Genomic DNA, 18,653 nt, shown 5'->3' on the forward strand with positions numbered 1-18,653 from the left:
GGCTGAAAACCCAACATTCACAAAACAAATATCATGGCATCTGGCCCCATCACTTCATGGCAAATAGATGGGGAAACAATGGAAACAGCGATACTTTATTTTCTTGGGCTCCAAAATCACTGCAGATGGTTACTGCCACCATGAAATTTAAAAAGTGAGGCTTGCTCCTTGGAAGAAAAGCTATGACCAACCTGCTGCTAAGTCGCTTCCGTCGTGTCCGACTCTGTGCGACCCCATAGACAGAAGCCCACCAGGCTCCTCCATCCATGGGATTTTCCAGGCAAGAGTACTGGAGCGGGGTGCCATTGCCTTCTCCGATGACCAACCTAGACAGAGTATTAAAAAGCCGAGACAAAGGTCTATATAGTCAAAGCTATGGTTTTTCCAGTGGTCATTTATGGATGTGAAGGTTGGGCCATTAAGAAGGCTGAGTGCTGAAGAATTGATGCTTTTGAACTGTGGTGTTGGAGAAGACTCTATTGGATAGAAGAGTCCCTTGGACAGCAAGGAGATCCAACCAGTCCATCCCAAAGGAAATCAACCCTGGATATTCATTGGAAGGACTGAGGCTGAAGCTGAAACTCTAATACTTCAGCCTCCTGATGCAAAGAGCTGACTCACTGGAAAAGACCCTGATGCTGGGAAAGATTGAAAGCGGGAGGACAAGGGGACGACAGAGGATGAGATGGTTGGATGGCATCACCAACTTGATGGACGTGAGTTTGAGTGAACTCCAGGAGTTGGTGATGGACAGGGAGGCCTGGCGTGCTGCAGTCCACGGGGTCACAAAGAGTCGGACACGACTGAGCGACTGAACAATGACAACTGAGGCCAGGGACTGGCGGGCTTCTGGAAAGGGCTGGACAGGAAATCCTTTTGGCTTTGAGGGCCACAGTCTCTCAGTCTCTGCTGGTGGTTGCACAAGGGCCATCACGATGATGTCAATGCCAGCAGGAGGCTGAGACCTGACACGGCTTTCCTCACAAAGACAGGAGTCAGGCCACAGCCTGCCGCCCCACCCGCAACAGTTCTCTGACCTTTGCCCTCAACTGCTCTTTGTTTCCCTTTACTTCCAAGTGGCAGCAGCAGCCCCTTTTCTTTGAGGGGAGAGCCCCCTCCCATTAAATGGTCTTTACTGGGACTTCCCGGTGGTCCCATGGCTGAGACGCCAGGCCCCCAGTTCAGGGAGTGAACGTGAGCGCTGCTCAGTCGTGTGCGGCTCTTGCGACCCCGTGGACTGAGCGGTCCGTGGACTTCCCAGGCAAGAATACTAGAGTGGGTAGCCTTTCCCTTCCCTAGGGGATTTTCCTGACCCAGGAACCGAGCCCAGGCCTCCCGCATTGTGGGCGGACTCTTTCCCAGCTGAGCCCCCAGGGAAGCCCAAATCCGCGGTCAGGGAACCGAATCCCACATGCTGCAGGCAAGACCTGGCGCAGCCAAATAAACACATACTAAAAAATAATTCTGTTCTTAATTGTTCTTCATTAGAAAGTACAAACTAAGATATACTAATTCAGAAAATTTATACAGTAGACAAGAAAAAGTAGGGTAAAAAATGTTAGGCTTAATCTTTACCTTCAAATACATTCTTAAGGACAGCCAGTTTTTTTCTTCCTCTTTTTAACAAACTTTTAAAAACTGTTCATGGACTTTGTTATAATATTGCTTCTGTTTCACGTTTTGGTCCTTTGTCCATGAGGCCTGTGGGGTCCTAGCTCCCCGTCCAGGAATCAAACGCTTTTGGAAAGGTAAGACAAATTTACCTTTGGAAGGGTAAATTCCAAATTGTTGTGTGAACTTGAAGATTTAAATCAGCAAGTGTCTTAACCACTGGACCGCCAGGAAAGGCCTGGATGACCTCTGTTACTGTGTTTCTTTTTGGATGTTTCTATGTGTGCGGATATACTTAAGAAGTAGATACACAGAGATATACAAACAAAGGTGTTTTTTGGTTTGCTTTTTTCTTTTCTCTTTCCTTTCCTTCCTTTTGTGCTGTGCTCAGTCGTGTCCAACTCATGCGACCCCATGGACTGTAGCCCGCCAGGCTCCTCCATCCATGGAACTTTTCAGGCAACAGTACTGGAGTGGGTTGCCACTGCCTTCTCTAGGGGCTCTGCCCGACCCACGGATGCAACCTGCGTCTCTTGTGGCTCCTGCGTTGACAGGCAGAGTCTTTACCGCTAGCGCCACCTGGGGGCTTCCCTTGTGGCTCAGCTGGGAAAGAATCTGCCTGCAATGTGGGAGACCGGGGTTCGATCCCTGGGTTGGGAAGATCCCCTGGAGAAGGGAATGGCTACCCACTCCAGTATCCTGGCCTGGAGAATTCAGTCCACGGGGTCGCAAAGAGTCGCACACGACTGAGCGACTCACTGAGCTTCCCCGGGAAGCCTTTTTCCTTCCTGCCCTGCCTTCCCCGCTCCCTGCTTCCCCTCCCTGTCTCCTCCCCGCTCCGTCCCTCTGTTGTCTCTAGCACACGTGGGACTGTCCCAAAACCCTGTTCCGCAGCCGCTTCTCTCACCCCACGTTGCATCATGGTGCCTCTTTGGCTCTGAGAGACACACATTCCACAGAGGGCGGCTTGTTGTTGCCAATGAGCATGACGTGAGTGTCGGGTTATGTGCGGTGAGTGCAGCTGTGAGCAGGTGGACGTGGGGGCATCTCCATCTGCACCCACACGACCCTGGCGCCGGCTGGACCGCGGGCCCCCAGGCGCTCTCAGACCATCTGCCCACAGCTGTGGGACCCTTTCCTGGCCAGCAGGAGCCAACAGCTGCTCTGGAGTTTGGAATGAGCCTCTGTCTCCAGCGGCAGTCTGGCCAGTTCTGGATTGTAAGGCTTGCTCCAAAGCAGGTACTTCTCCTGACAGGACTGGCAAACTCCTCTACAAAATGAAGAGGAGTGGGCCCAAGGGGCCTGGAGTTCAAGCATTCCCCTCCCCACATGGACTGATGGGTGTGCCTTAATTAAAAAAAAAAACTTTATCAGAATGTCAGGAGCCCTCCTATATGATCCAAGCAAATCAGCTTTCCTTCCCCTTCTTATGGAGAAAAATTGAGAGAATAATCAAACAAACACCTGTATATCTTTCACTCAATTCATAGCACTTTCCCCCACATTTGCTTTGCTTATTTTTCTTTCTCTCTAAAAGTATGTGTGTATATATATATACATACACACACACACACACACACACACACACATAGATGAGTTTCCCAGGTGGTGCTAGTGGTAGAGAATCCACCTGCAAAGCAGGAGATATAGCAGACGTGGATTTGATCGCTGGATGGGGAAGATCCCCTGGAGGAGGGCACGGGAACCCACTCCAGTATTCCTGCCTGGAAAATTCCACGCACAAAGGAGCTTGGCGGGCTACTGTCCACAGTGTCACAAGAGTCAGACACAACCTGACTAAGGAGCACACACACGTGCGTGCTTGCTAAGTCACTTCAGTTGTGTCCGACTCTTTGCGACCCTACGGACCACAGTCCTCCAGGCTCCTCTGTCCATGGGATTCTCCAGCAAGAACACTGGAGTGGGTGGCTGTGCCCTCCTCCAGGGGATCTTCCCCATCCAGGGATTGAACCCACATGTCTTACGTCTCCTGCTTTGGCAGGTGGGTTCTTTTTACCATTATCACCACCTGGGAAGCTCCCCCCCTACATATATAAATTATAAATATTTATGCATGTATATATTTAAACACTTAATTTGATTAAATTTTGGTTTTTGGCCACACCATGTGGCTTGTGGGTTCTTAGTTCGACCAGGGATGGAAAGTGGCCCCCAGCACTGAAAGTGCCGAGTCCTAATCACTGGGCCTTCAGAGACTTCCCAGTTCTATTTTTAACTGTGGTTCCAGAATAAATCACATATTACACATCCAAAGTAAATCACAACTCTAATTTCTCCATTCCAAGCTATTTCTAATATTCCTTTACCAATTAGCTAGCCCTAAGGGGTTGAATAAAGTTCCTTTCTCTCAGATAAGTTTCTGTCTTTAGTTCAGCTGCTTAGAATGTTAAAGCTGAGGCCCTTGTGAGTCTAACTGCTTTCTTTGAGTTGCAGGGTGGTCCTCGAGAGTGTACACTTCCCAGGGGCAGACATATTTGCTTTGTTATTGCTGTTTGTCCATTGTTCAAAACAGTACCTGGCACAGTACCTGTCTGACTCTGTGCGACCCCATAGATGGCAGCCCACCAGGCTCCTCTGTCCGTGGGATTTTCCAGGCAAGAGCACTGGAGTGGGTCGCCATTGGCTTCCCACATAGCAAATACTCGGTAACTAAACGTTTGCTGAGTGATTTATTGTGGCTTCAGCGATCACTTAAGAGCTACAGGCAGCAAAAAAGAGGATGAGATGCAAAAGCCAAGAAAACAAAACATTCCTGGGAAATCCATGATTAATGGATTAAAATCCATCGCTCAGTCTACTTGAGATCCATTGGCTGGAGCTCAGGGCTACCCACAGAGAGGCTGGAACATAAGGTTTTGCATTGGGCACGTTGCTGCCGCACACACACACACACACACACACACACACACAAGCTGCTTTTCTCTAAGGAAGAGGGGACTTCATATGGAGCAGCAAAGGAGAGAACTTTTTCTGGGCCTTAGGCACCTGCCTGTGGATGATTCTGCCTGGAGAGTGTGAGAAATCTAGACAGACGATAGATAACAAGGGGTCAGTCCACAGAAAACGGGCCCAAAGCAACTGCTTCTCAGAAAACTGATCGGGATTAGTAGAGAAACAGCTCTGATGGTGACTTTGTGACTGTTTTCTGTTTGCAAGGGACCAGATGTCTTATTTGTGCCCAACCTACTGAACTGCGGGGCCAACACCGTTCCTAAGAAGCTAAAAATGGACTTGGAGGTTCAGTCACTGGCCTGAGCTGAGCTCCACTACTGGTCAATTCTGAACTGACAAGATAAGGAACTGTTTGAATCAGACAATCTTCTTTCCTGTGAACTGCATGGCTTTTACCTTTATCTTGCTGCTTGCCTTTGGTTGGCAAGACCGTCTTCATGGGGTTCCTATACTCCGTGAGTATCCAGAACTGGTGACATGCCTTGTGGAGCCCGGGCAAAATGAAAACGTGGGGCCCTTTGCTTTGGGATTTCAGGATGATGATCGTGAAATTGTAAACCAAGTGTGGGGCCGTCTGAGCACAAGGGCCCTGTCTGGGCAGTTCAGGAAGTGTTTGCACAGGTCACAAGCTCCTGAAGCTGGCTTGCCAGATCCTTACATGCGATGAACCCACAAGACTGGGACCAGTCACCTCTGACTTATTTTTGACAGTTAACCTGAAGATCCCACCCCACAGGATCGACTCCCTCTGAGTTGGATCAGATTTTCCCTGCTTGGCCTGGCAGTGAACTCAGACTCACTCACACTCACGGTGAATCAGAACTTGTTATTTTAAAATTCTATCAATGGCAATTTTAGAGTGGCTGCCACGGAATACTTAGACTAGTTAAACGTGGGAATTGAGACTACGGTTTATGTGTGTGTGTTTCCTTCTATGACTCCGCCGAAATGTCAGCAAAAGAAAAGTAAAAGGTATGAATCCACAAGGATAAAGATGTCACGGGAGGTGAACAGAGCAGCTGAGAGAGAAAGAAAGCTAAATCTAAAGCCCCTAGAAAGGGGCTGCTGCTGCTGCTGCTAAGTTGCTTCAGTCGTGTCCGACTCTGTGCGACCCCATAGACGGCAGCCCACTAGGGTCCTCTGCCCCTGGGATTCTCCAGGCAAGAATTCTGGAGTGGGTTGCCATTTGGGAGAAGCTAACAAGGCATGAGTTGAGTCTTTCTGCAGAAACCCTTAAAGACTCAGGAGCTGGCACCCAGGTATCTTTTTTTGTGTGTTTTTTGGCCGCTTGGCTTGTGGGATCTTAGTTGCCCAACCAGGGATTGAACTCCAGCCCTAGGGGGTAAAAGAGTCAAGTCCCAACCACTGGACTGCCAGGGAATTCTCTAGCAGCTGTCTCTAGAGTTAGGGGTAGGCTGGGGCTGAAAACAGGAAGCCAACAGGAAGTCCAAACAAAAAACAGTTGTACCCCAGATTGGTTTTCTTGCTCCAAGAAAGACTGAGAGCAATTTTTTTTTCGCTGTAGAAGTCGACCCACAGAGCTTTTGGATTTGGGAATGCCATGCAGAATTGAGGGCAGTAGTTGAGTACCGGTTGCCAACAGAGACTAATGAAAATCTACAGGAAGGCTGCCTGGCTTGCTGATAGCCAAACGGCCCCCAAAGTGCCGAGGCCAGGCTTCCAGCAGGGACGCAGGGAAGTCCCCTCTGGGGTGACCACCAGCCAGGAGAAGAGGCTATCTTGACCCCCCATCTCCAGAGGCCAGCACCCCTCTAAACTGCCCTTTGCTGATGTCTATAAGCAAGAAACCCAGGCACGCCGAGTTGTGCTTCGCTCTTCAATGTGAGTGGACAAAGTAGGGGAAAGATACTAGAAGAAAAGACAAGATAAAAGTCAAGGAACAGGAGAAGGACTCGGGGGAAACAGAATACAGAGGTTAGACGTCAGCTTTGTAATTAATATAGCACGAGAGGACACCACTTCACATCACTTTCTAGTTCCATTTCTTGCTTAAATCTATTACCTCTCAATGTGACACAATCTATTAGTTGTTCACTCTCTGTTGCTCCTCGTTGAATAGCCCACTGTATGAGAGCAGGAGCTCTGTTCATTTTTCTATCATCTGCTCATGACTGTCACAGAGTAAGTGCTCAACCCATGCTGTTGACTGAATGGATAAAAACTGTTCATAAACAAAAACAGGGCACTGTAAAGAAGGCGCAATGACAAGCAGAAGAGACACTGGAATAATAATAGTGTGCTAAGAGAATTTAAAAATCCAGGGACTTCCCTGCTGGCCCAGGGGTTCAGAGCCCACCTGCCAAAGCAGGGCACGAGTTCAATCCCTGGCCCAGGAAGATCTCTCAGGCCACGAAGCAGCTAAGCCCGTGTGCTGCAGCTGCGGGGCCTGAGGACTGCAACCACTGGGGCCCACTTGCCTAGAGCCTGCGCTCGGCAACAAGAGAAGCCACAGAGATGAGAGCCCACGCGCCACAGGGACGAGTAGCCCCTGCTCACTGCAACTAGGGAAAGCCCACAAGTAGTAATGGATACCCAGCGCAGCCAAAACTAACTAACTAAACAATAATGGACTGACTCGCCAAAAGAAAAAGAAAATTTAAAAATTCAGTTCAGTTCAGTTCAGTCACTCAGTCGTGTCTGACTCTTTGCAACCCCATGAATCGCAGCACGCCTGGCCTCCCTGTCCATCACCAACTCCCGGAGTTCACTCAGACTCACGTCCATCAGTAGGAGATTTAGAAAATAAAAGTGAGGAAATATCCTCAAATATAGAATAAAACAATGAAAAATAATTTAAAAAACCAGAAGAAAATTGGAAAGATTAACCAAAGAGTTTTAGCATCTGACTAATAGAAGTTCCAAAAAGAAAGAATAGAAAAATCGGAAGGGAAACGGTTGGCACAGGAATGATGAAGAAAAATTCTCAGAAATAAAAGGTATTTTCAGAATTCAAATTCACTGAGTCTGGAAAAATAAATACATACCATCTCAAGGCACCACTCAGGAAATTTCAGTTTTAGGGTTAATTATAAGATCCTAGAAAGCTTCAATGGCACCCCACTCCAGTATTCTTGCCTGGAAAATCCCATGGATGGAGGAGCCTGGTAGGCTGCAGTCCATGGGGTCGTGAAGAGTCGGACACGACTGAGTGACTTTACTTTCACTTTTCACTTTCATGCATTGGAGAAGGAAATGGCAACCCACTCCAATGTTCTTGCCTGGAGAGTCCCAGGGACGGGGGAGCCTGGTGGGCTGCCGTCTATGGGGTCGCACAGAGTCGGAAACGACTGAAGTGACTTAGCAGCAGAAAGCTTCTAGAGAGTAAAATAACCACAAATAAAAGATGAGTGTCAGAATGGCATTGGGCCTCCCAGCAGAACACTGGAAACCAGAAGACGCGGGCAACGCATTCAAAGACTGAGAGAGGATGATCTGCAACTTCCAATTTTGCACTCAGACATGGGGGTGGTGCAAGAAAGAACTGCTCAGACACGCCAGGTCGAAAAAATACACCGTCGATCAACCTGTGTCAGGAAGCCCCAGAGAGCGCATCAAAACTAGGAAGTAAACCGAGAGAAGATCTCAGATTGAGAGGGGAAACGTGTTCCCATCCTGACGGTATTCTCAGGACGAGCCCTCCGCATCAGATCAAGAGGGCGGCCAGTCCAGAGAGGAGCAGCAGTGTGCAGGGTCCCAGGAGATGCGTCTTTGAGAAACTCACGCAACTCGTGGCTTACCTGATGCATTTGTCTGGGCGTGGATGTTGAGTTGTGTTTGGACCTAGTCTGGGGATAGTTTGAGTCAATCGTACGTATATAAAAAGCCAAGCAAATGAAAAACGAAGGCAATATGAACTCAGGAAAAGCAAACTGCCCTGTAAGAAAGGGTATGTGATTGTAACATGCCAGACGACTCAGCCAAGAATTACATTTTTGTAGTCAGCCATGTCATGTAAGCCTTAAGTAGCAATTTTAACAAAAAATCTTGATACAACTTCATCGAGAGAATGTCGAGGGTATATAGGGATGTGTGGGTTAAAAGAATGAAACCCTTGTTTCCTATCCTGTGAAGTCCACAGTTAAAATTTTGAAACAAAAAAGAAGAAACAAGAAACACCCATAGGCACGTGATTTAGGAACACGATGGTGAACAGGCCAAGGAACAAACGGAGTTGAGAGGGGTCGCCTTGGGGTGTGGAGGCTGGGCACAGGCAGGGCTGAGGGCAGGGAAGGTTTTTCTGTCGCAAGCCTCGTGGTACCAGTTCACTCTTTAAACTGCACAAGGAAGTCCTTTGATGCTAAAAGTGATTAAAGGCGGTTTGCTAACGGGCTGATGCGTGGAACACCTCCTCTGTCATCTGTCTGCCTCTTGGCGTGGTGTTCACAGCGAGGGCTTGAGGGCAGCGGTGGCCTTGGAGCTTAGTCATGTGGAGTGTGACGTCTTCTTTGAAGCCATCACGAGCTTATCATGTTCTAGTCTCGCTGGGAACAGAAGGTCTGGGAACCAAGGGCTGGGAGATGGGCATGGAGCCTTTCACTACAGATGGAAGGATAAACAAGCATGCGTATACCATACAAACATCTGGCTATTTCTTCCAACGGGAAAAACTGCAACCCCCTTCTGACTTCACTTGCCCCCAGCTCTTTCCTATTTTTGTGTCACTTTGTAGCCACATTGTTCCAGGTCGTGGTCCTTACTTAGTGTCGTGAGGTCTTCTCCCCGGCTGCCTTGAACCCTGTCCAGTCTGTGCTCGCTAAAAACGCTGCGTCTTTCAAGATCTTTAACAGCCTCTGTGTTACTAAGTCCAATGGTGAATTTTGTTTTTATCTTCCTACTGATAGCATTTGATTCAGCTGATGGCATTAGATTCTCTGCAACACTTTGTACTCAGAAGGAGGGCTCAGGGTCATTGATTCTTCTGTTCCATGGCAGAAGGGGAAGAGAGCTGAAGGATCACCCTGGAGATTTCCGCTGCTTCAGCCTGGGAGACAGACATCTCCTCTTCTCACATATCATTGGCCACAACCAACCTTCTCTGTGCCCAGGAAGAGGAAAATAAATGGGATTTGGTGAACAAAAAGCATGACCTTGACTCAGTTACTCTTCAGGGTGTACGTGTGTGAGGGGCCAAGGGAGTACATGGACCATCGTGGAATTGTAGTTGTGTGTGGTTATGACATGTGCTTTATTATAAAAAAGTTTTTTAATACAATTCCGGAAGTGAGCTCTCTTCTTATCTCCTGCTTCGGATTTACGGCATCCGTAGTCTCCACCTTTGCCCTGAAACAACGTTACTGCAGGACTCAGCAACTCCTTCAATTCTTTCACTCTTTACAACAGCCTGCAGACTTTTAGCCTCCTCTTAGACACTGGGAAGTGAAGACTGGAGAGGTTACATGCTTTGTCTGAGGTCACACAGCTAGCAAGTGGCTGACTTGGATGCCAGCGTGAGGGTCTGGGTTTCTGCCTTTGTTTCTGACCTCATCCTGCGGTCCTGGAGGGGGGTAGACCCTATCAGAGACGAAGCATCATCTTCCCATGACGTGTGGGCGCCTTCCAGCCCCAGAGCTCTCTGCTGCCCTCTCCTGACGTTCACAGTCCTGGGTGAGAAGTTGCTGTAGCTCCGGAGCGCGCGTGATCTGACAGTCCCTAAGGCTGCAAGCTGTCTCCCCTCTTCTGGATATTTCACACCCCCCATCTCGCCTAATTCCCAGGCACTGAGTACATAGTAGGCACCGGGAAATATGCCTCTTGATTAATGTCTTAGAGCAGCAACACTGATGGGGTTGTCAGAGTACCTTAATGTTCCCACTACTGATGACTGTACACACATAATCCCATGGGTTCCTCATAACGACTCTGTAAGGAAGTGCTCTTAAGTCTCTGACACATGGGAAAACTGAAGCAGAGAGGATGCAGCAACGTGCTCAAGACTATTCACTTACTAACTATTCTATATACTGTCAATGGCCAGACCATGGCTTAGATGTTGGGATATAATTTTAAGTTCTCTGCATTTAAACAATGATTCAGAGATGTAGCTGGAGTTAGAACTCAGATTTGTTCTGATTGTTTAATAAAACTAAAACATATTGCATCTCTTCCTTCGAGGATGATTGTAAGGCTATTTTCTTTGTGAAGTTTTCTTTGAGTCTTCCTGTCTCCCTCCCAGATCAGATATGGAAGCACAATTAACGTCCTGCAAGTCCTCGGGGTTACAAAAGCACTCTTGACGGCCTCTCTGTCTCCTGGCCCCAGACATGAAGCTCTGGATGGCATCTTCTCGGGATGGCAAATGTCGGCTACTTGTGAATTACTGCCTGGGCTTGAGCTGTTTAGCAGGCATTGCTAATCCGTTACGACACCCTTTCAGAGACACAGCCTGGGAATCCTCTCTGCCTCCCCTCTGGACTACCACAGATTGCTGTAAGGGGCTTGTGATCCTCAAGGCTTTGCTCTGACATGCACTGCCACGTGGTGTGATGGGTGGGCCAGTTTGGGAGTGTCTCGGTGGGGAGAGCTGGGGCAAGCGTGCCTGTCAGACGGCAGCAGTAAGCACAGCGCGTCTTTCTGGTCGGGGTGGTGATCTGACCCCTTGGGAGACAGTGCGATGCTACTTCATGACGTCCACTCAGACTGCAGGAGAGGTGAGCTTTCTTTTCCACTGGATTTGTGTGCAAGGTCATAAATCTGGAGCTCCTGGCAGCCCCTTGGCCACTGAGTGGAGGGGGCTTGTTGAGAGTGAAGCCAACACAGAAGTGGATAGAACAGGGAGATGGAGAAAGTTGGCTCTGGGGACTCTTGGGTTCTACAAACCCATACGTTGTCATTCTTTTTCTTTTCCCCAAATTGAAGTATACCTGCCGTACGATGTTATATAAATTACAGCTGTACCATATAGTGATTCATAATTTTTATTTATTTTAAAAAATTCGAATGGCATGTAATCTTTTTTTTTTAATTTTTGCTCCTCAATGTTTATTTCTTCAGGATAGATTTTCGGACGTAATCCCAAGAAGAAAAAAGTAAATATTGAAAAACGTTTGATACCAATTTCCCAACTACACAAAACAATTCCTTACAAAAAAAATCCTTACACAATATTTGTTGAGTGGCTAGATAAATGAAGAAATAAAACTTTAAATGTGTTAACACACTCTCCAAACAAGCTTGTACACCTCTGGCTACACAGTAATGACCACGGATTGTTGTATCTCTCCTGTCTCTTCCTAATTTTGACGAGCAGAAGCAGCATCTCACAGTTCTTTTTCCTTTGTAACAGGAAAGGCTGTGCATTGTTTTTCATATTCCTTTTTTTTTTAACTGATACATATTTTGCCTCTTTTTTTGAATTTCCTTCCCATTTAGGTCACCACAGAGCACTGAGTAGAATTCCCTGAGCGATACAGCAGGTTCTCGTCGGTTATCTGTTTTATTAGTCAGTGTTCGTCGCTCAGTCGCGTCTGACTTTGCGACCCTGTGGACTGCAGCCCGCCAGGCTCCTCTGTCCATGTTCCTCTCCAGGCAAGAATGCTGGAGTGGGTTCCCATTTCCTTCTCCCATTTTATACATTGTATCAATATTATATCAATCTCCCAATCCATCCCACCCTGATTGGCAAGTTTCAAATGTTCCACTCCATTTATAGTTACTATAAAGTAGTGACTGTGTTACCTTTACCCTACAAGGTGTCCTTGTAGTTTATCTTGTACACAATAGTCTACGCCTCTCGATTCCCTTTTCCCGTGCGGCCCCTGCCCTCTTCCCTCTCGCCACTGGCAGCAGCTAAGTTACTGTCTCTGTCTGTGAGTCTGCTTCTGTTTCTCAACATTTGCTAGTTTGTCAGATTCCACAAGTAAGTGTTATCATAAAGTATTTGTCTTTCTCTGACAGATAAATTTGAATTCCTGATTAAGAGAGCGGGAGTCAGTTTTTCTGTTATTTGCAACCAACATATTCCTGATAGACAAGGTCTCATTTTATAGACAAGGAACCTGAGGACCAGAGAAGGGGTAGTGAGGTCCCCAACGGCACCAGTGTGGTAAGGGGCATTCATCGCCTCAGCCACCCACCTTTAAAGAAACCTGGGGACTTCCCTGGCGGTACAGTGGATAAGAAGTCCCCTGCCACTGCAGGGGACACGGGTTCAATCCCTGGCCCAGGAAGATTCCACATGCCTCGGAGCAACGAAGCCCCTGTGCCACAACGGCTGAGCCCACACTCCAGGGCCCGTGAGTCACAGCGCCTGAGCCCCTGTGCTGGAAGGACTGAAGCTCCAGGGCCCGTGAGTCACAGCTCCTGAGCCCCTGTGCTGGAAGGACTGAAGCTCCAGGGCCCGTGAGTCACAGCGCCCGAGCCCCTGTGCTGGAAGGACTGAAGCCCCTGTGCCCAGGCCTGTGCTCGGCAACAGGAGAGGCCAGCACAGTGAGAAGCCCCACTCACGGCGAGGAGCAGCCCCACTCACCACAACTAGGCAAGCCCCTGCGCAGCAGCAAAGACCCAGCACAACCAAAACAAATAAATGAAATAAAAAATAACCGTGGTCTCCAGTGCCTCCTTGTTCCTGTAGTTGTTCAGTCGCTAAGTCATATCCACATCTTTGTGACCCCATGGACTGCAGCATGCCAAGCTTCCCCTGGCATTGGGACCCTGGCAACATCCTGAGTACACAGGGATTATACAGATAGCCCTGTTATCCATGCAATTTACTTCTGAATCTCTTCATAATTGTTTTTAAGGGCTGTTCCTGGTCAATTCTCCTTTCCCGGGACTTCTAGGGATAGCTGAAATTCAGATCAAGCAGTCTTACCATACAATTGAACTAATACATTTGTTTGACAGAGACCGTTGTATCATGCACACACACACAGACACACCCCCCCAAACATTTAATTGTTGATGCTTCGCTCATGTGTGAGCTCCTGGGGGATGGGCTACCCCGTGCTTCAGACTTCACCCCGTTTCCCTGCTATGGACGGATGTCCCTGAAGGCTGCTACAATGATCCTCCCCGAGGCCAGTGTTGGACACGCATTTGTCTGGTTTGATTTTCTTTTTCTTTTGCACTCAAGTTGCCTTGAATCTTGGAGTCTGAGCTAATTTGCTCCCTCTCTGTATCCACAGTATAAATTATTTTCACAAGTGCTTGCCTTGGTATCCGCTACAGCAAATCTTTTCTGAGCACCTTTAATCTATTTATTCATTCACTCCACAGTGACTCAACTCTATGTCTTAGGCAGAAAGCTATGAACAGCACAGATAAATCCCAGCTCTCGTAGAAGGTACTTATACATTCCAGAGGGCCTAGGAGCTGTTTTGTCTTCCTGCAGCTTCTTTGGGTTTACAAAACCTGTGCATCTATGTTAATAGCTTTTTATTTGTTGTGTACAGGGTGAGGTTTACTGGAAGGAAGGAAAACTTTATTTCATTGGTGATAATCATCTTTTTCTGTTTTTAATCCTTTCTCCTGTTGGCTGGAGAGTTGTTTCCTGGTCCCTTTTGTTTCTCTCTTCCTGTTGATCCTCTAAAGACGTCTATACCCCCTGGATCCTCTGGCCCCTTCGAGTGCATGCGTGCACCAGGTGTATCCTAGCAGACTCAAGCAATGTAGACAGCGTGATCCGTGCCCTACCCGGAGCACCAATTCCATCCTCCCTACAGCCTGAGGATCCATAAGGTTGGGTATCACAGGAAAAGACTTTTCTAAAATGAGTTAACTTCAAATCTTTATTTCAATTTCTTTCAACTTTATTACTATTTGAATCCTGAATGCTCAGGATAAATTCAGTTCATACTTAGTCTTGACAGCCTCTTACATGCCTGGTGCTTCAGTAACATGCCACAGATGGAGACAAAATTAAGCCTGGCTAAGGTGGCATTCGATACCACAAAACTAACCTGGTTGGATGGCATCAGTGACTCAACGGACATGAGTTTGGGCAAACTGAGGAAGATGATGAAGGACAGGGAAGCGTGGCATGCTGCAGTCCACAGGGTTACAAAGAGTCGGACACGACTGAGCGACTGAGCAGGAACGGCAACGAGGTGGCTGTGGGGCCCACAAAACTGGCCTGGCCTGGCCACGCTGGGCATCAGAATTTTGACCACAGTGAAGATTTATGCAATCTAAACATCTAACTTTATCTATTGACAGCCAGTGTGAGATGGAGTTCATGCTGTGAGAATCTCCTCTGCTCTACAAACGTAGCAAGTACTGGATAAGACAAACACAAACAGTAAACCGAAGAAGGCAGTCAGGCTTAGATAGCAGACAGGCACTTTCGAAGGTCCAGCTGGCACAGACCAGGGGTGAAGGGGGAGGTGGACCCGTGGTCTGGATGCTGAGGCACTTCGTGGAGGGAACCGAGTCGAGAGCATTTCCTGTGAGATGAGGAAACAGAGGCAGGCTCACGGACTAAAGCCCAGCGTGAGGGCGGAATTCATTTCTCATCCTCCACCCGCGTGGGGAGAGGTTAGAAATAGACCTGCTGCCAAACGCTGAAGGAGCAGTGGCTCCCCTCCAGCTCCAGGCTGGGAGCGATGGCTGAGTCAGCCTCCCCCCGACCCACCTGCACCGGCCACAGCCCACTGGCTCTGTAGAATGGTCCCTCTGGCTGCCTGCGGTAGGTTTGGCTGGGGGACCCCCAAAGCTGCTAAGCAGGACAATGGGATATATAGGTAAAGGAGAAGAGGGGAGGGAGAGAGAGAGAGAGGAGAGGGGGCTGAAACAAACACACCACCTCATATTCCAAATAAGACTATAAACCAAAGCAAAAAATTACAGGCCAGTATCACCAATGAACATGGTGCAGAACTCCTCAACAAAATTCTAGCAAACAGAATCCAACAACATGTTAAAAAGATCATACATCATGACCAAGTGGGCTTTATCCCAGGGATGCAAGGATTCTTCAGTGTTCACAAATCAATCATTGTGATACACCACATTAACAAACTGAAAGAGAAAAGCCATATGATTATCTCAGTACATGCAGAGAAAGCCTTTGACAAAATTCAACATCCATTTACGATAAAAACCCTCCAGAAAGAAAGCAGGCATAGAAGGAACATACCTCAACATAATAAAAGCCATATATGATAAACCCACAGCAAACATTATCCTCAATGGTGAGAAATTGAAAGCATTTCCCGTAAAGTCAGGAACAAGACAAGGGTGCCCACTCTCACCACTACTATTCAGCATTAAAAAATTGATGAATAAAAGCTAGTACTAAGAAAAGTAGCCAACAAACCAACAGTTAGAACAGGAGTTCACTTCTGATGAAACTGATTTTACAGAATGATTAGACAAGGCTTAGGACTTCCCTGGTAGTCCGATGGTTTAGACTCCACACTTCCACTGCAGGGGACACAGGTTTGATCCCAAGTTGGGGAATTAGGACTGTGGATGCTGCATGCCCCAAAATTGAAAAAAAAAATGTAGACAAAGCTTTCAAGTAAATATACCGATTGTTTCAAAGAAGTAAATAAAATAAAAACTTCCACTTCAATAACAAAAAGATTGGCTGTAAAAGAGTGGGGAGATATGAGAAAGAGCAAGTTAGAATATCTGAACATGAAGAAATGATCACATGGGGCTTTGAGTTAGGTGGCTATTTGGTTATACATATTAACATGCAGGTTCACAATCCTTCTAAAGCACAGTGAAATCACAGTAAAGAGATTAAAGACAGGAGAAAAGAAACCAACAAGAAGGGGGAGAACAGGTGAAGAGACCACGGCAACAGTGTTTCGGAATCCGGAGAGGAGAGGAAGGAGTGGTCACTGATTAGTAAACCAGCCAGACCTTGAGTCATTGTGGTCTCAGGAAGCTCAAAAAACCCCAATTCATCCTGCTGCTGCTAAGTCGCTTCAGTCGTGTCTGACTCTATGAGACCCCATAGACGGCAGCCCACCAGGCTCCGCCATCCCTGGGTTTCTCCAGGCAAGAACACTGGAGTGGGTTGCCATTTCCTTCTCCAATGCATGAAAGTGGAAAGTGAAAGTGAAGTTGCTCAGTCGTGTCTGACTCTTAGCAACCCCATGGACTGCAGCCTACCAAGCTCCTCCACCCATGAGATTTTCCAGGCAAGAGTACTGGAGTGGGGTGCCATCGCCTTCTCCGCAATTCACCCTGAGAACCCTCTAAATCTCCAGAACTAGCAACTCCAGAAGACTCTGCACCTGGGCAAAAGTAGAGGCTAAACCAGAAGGGTTGAGTGCAAGTGGTTTGAAAAGCAAGTGCGCCTCGCTTTTCTCTCCCCCACAGTGCTCTCTCATCCAAGAAACACTGTAAGATGATGAAACAGAGCCTGTGTGTCCGTGTGCATCAGGCGTGGCTGGGGGTGGGACTACCATGTTGAAAGCCAGGGGTCTTGAGTGACCGTGTGTGGAAAGACTATGAAATGCTGAGACGCCCAGGACTTTCCCTCTTGGCTCTAGAATGCTGGGGGCCTGAACTGGACCGTCCAGTAAGTGTTTGGAAGATTCTTCTATGAGAAATAGAGCCAAAGAAGAAAGTCCTAAAGATAAAGACATGGAGAGGCTCCCCCAGGAAGTGACCTACTCAGACCACCGTAGGGGAAAGCTCCTAAGTCACACTCACCTGCCCAGAACTCCTGCTTGATCCTAAAGTGGCTCAGATGGTAAAGAACCTGCCTTGAATGCGGGAGACCCGGGTTCAGTCCCTTGGTCGGGAAGATCCCCTGGAAAAAGGAGTGGCTACCCACTCCAGTATGCTTGCCTGGAGAATCCGATGGACAGAGGAGCCTGGCGGGCTACAGTCCATAGGGTTGCTAAGGGTTGGGCATGACTGAGCGACGAACACTTTATACTTTGTCCCGAGGAGATGATCTAAGATTACTAGACAGTTGAGGGAAGCCTCTAGTGTGGAACACAGACAGCACAATGAACAGAAGAAAGCAACTTGGAGGGAATGGAGACTATATAGGGGGAGGAGGAAGCAGAGAACCAAAAATTGTAAAGTCAGTGTTGTTAGAGAAAAAGAGATTGTGTTTATGTAACAGAATGTTAAAAATTCAGAATTTTTTTTTAAAAGGACAATTAGAAATTAAAAACATGATGGCAGAAATGAAAAAACTCTGTGAAAGTGCTGGAAGCCGAAGTTAACGAAGTTGCCTAGAAATCAGAACAAAAGCATGGAGCATAGAGGGGAAAATAAGAGAGAAAAGATAAAACATTTAATGTATGAATAATGTTAGCTCTAGAGGGAGAGAACGAAGGAAATGGATGGGGGAAAAGGAATAAAATAATTCTGGAAAACTTCCCAGGTTAAAGTACATGAATGTGGATGCTAAAAGAGCTCACCAAATGCCGAGTAGAATGGGTCATAATACAGCCAACCAAGGCACATCCTTGTGAGATTTCAAAACCTAGGGAAACAGAGACGATCCTAATGTGTTTCAGAGAAAAACACACACACATTCAAAGGACCATGAATGATAAGGTCTTTAGTGTCTCAAGAAGAACGTAGATAAGAATGGAGTGATATCTCATAAATGTTAAAGGAAAGAATCTAGAATTCTATATCCAGTCAACTTACCAATAGAGTGTGGATTCTTAGAAACCCCCCAAAGAAAGAAACTCCAAATATCAGAAAGTATACGTTCTCACTGCTGTAAAGCATATTGGCTCAACATTGTAGATAAACCATACTTCAATTTTAACGAAACATTGAAAGTATACTTTCCCATGCCTTTTCTTAGAGGGCCTTTGTGGAAGGGTGTGCTCCACACAATGAAGGGTGTAAGTCAAGAAAGGGAGCTAACCGAGACGCGGGGAGCCAGCGCAGAGCAGAGTGAAGGCAGCCCCGGAAGTGATGGTGAAGGGGAACCCGCGCGTGGACAGATAATACACGCGCAGAGGACAGAATCCAACAGGTGCAGACTGGAAAACGCCGGGTTATCACACACGCTTCTGGAGTCACTGCGTGCATAGGCAGCAATATGTACCTACAGGAAGGTTTCCTCTCATTCAGGCCAAGCCGACTGTCCTCTGCCCTGAAGTCCCTGGAGACCAGGAGGCTCTTGC

The 18,653-nt window shown here is 47.5% G+C and overlaps 1 protein-coding gene across 3 annotated transcripts in view; it reads left to right on the forward strand.

The window, feature by feature from the left end:
• Positions 1–18,653, forward strand: part of OR6Q1 (olfactory receptor family 6 subfamily Q member 1) — an 83,743-nt gene that overhangs the window by 45,185 nt on the left and 19,905 nt on the right. The window contains exon 3 of one of the 3 annotated variants that reach the window (XR_002182405.2): positions 9,447–10,636. The exons of the other annotated variants lie outside the window; for them this stretch is intronic. The gene's annotated coding sequence lies outside the window, so the exon portion shown is untranslated. Of the gene's footprint in view, positions 1–9,446; positions 10,637–18,653 lie in introns of those variants that run through there. 3 annotated transcript variants of the gene reach the window in all.

The sequence above is a fragment of the Bos indicus genome, chromosome 15 (genome assembly GCF_029378745.1).
Source record: "Bos indicus isolate NIAB-ARS_2022 breed Sahiwal x Tharparkar chromosome 15, NIAB-ARS_B.indTharparkar_mat_pri_1.0, whole genome shotgun sequence".
Lineage (NCBI taxonomy): Eukaryota > Metazoa > Chordata > Mammalia > Artiodactyla > Bovidae > Bos > Bos indicus.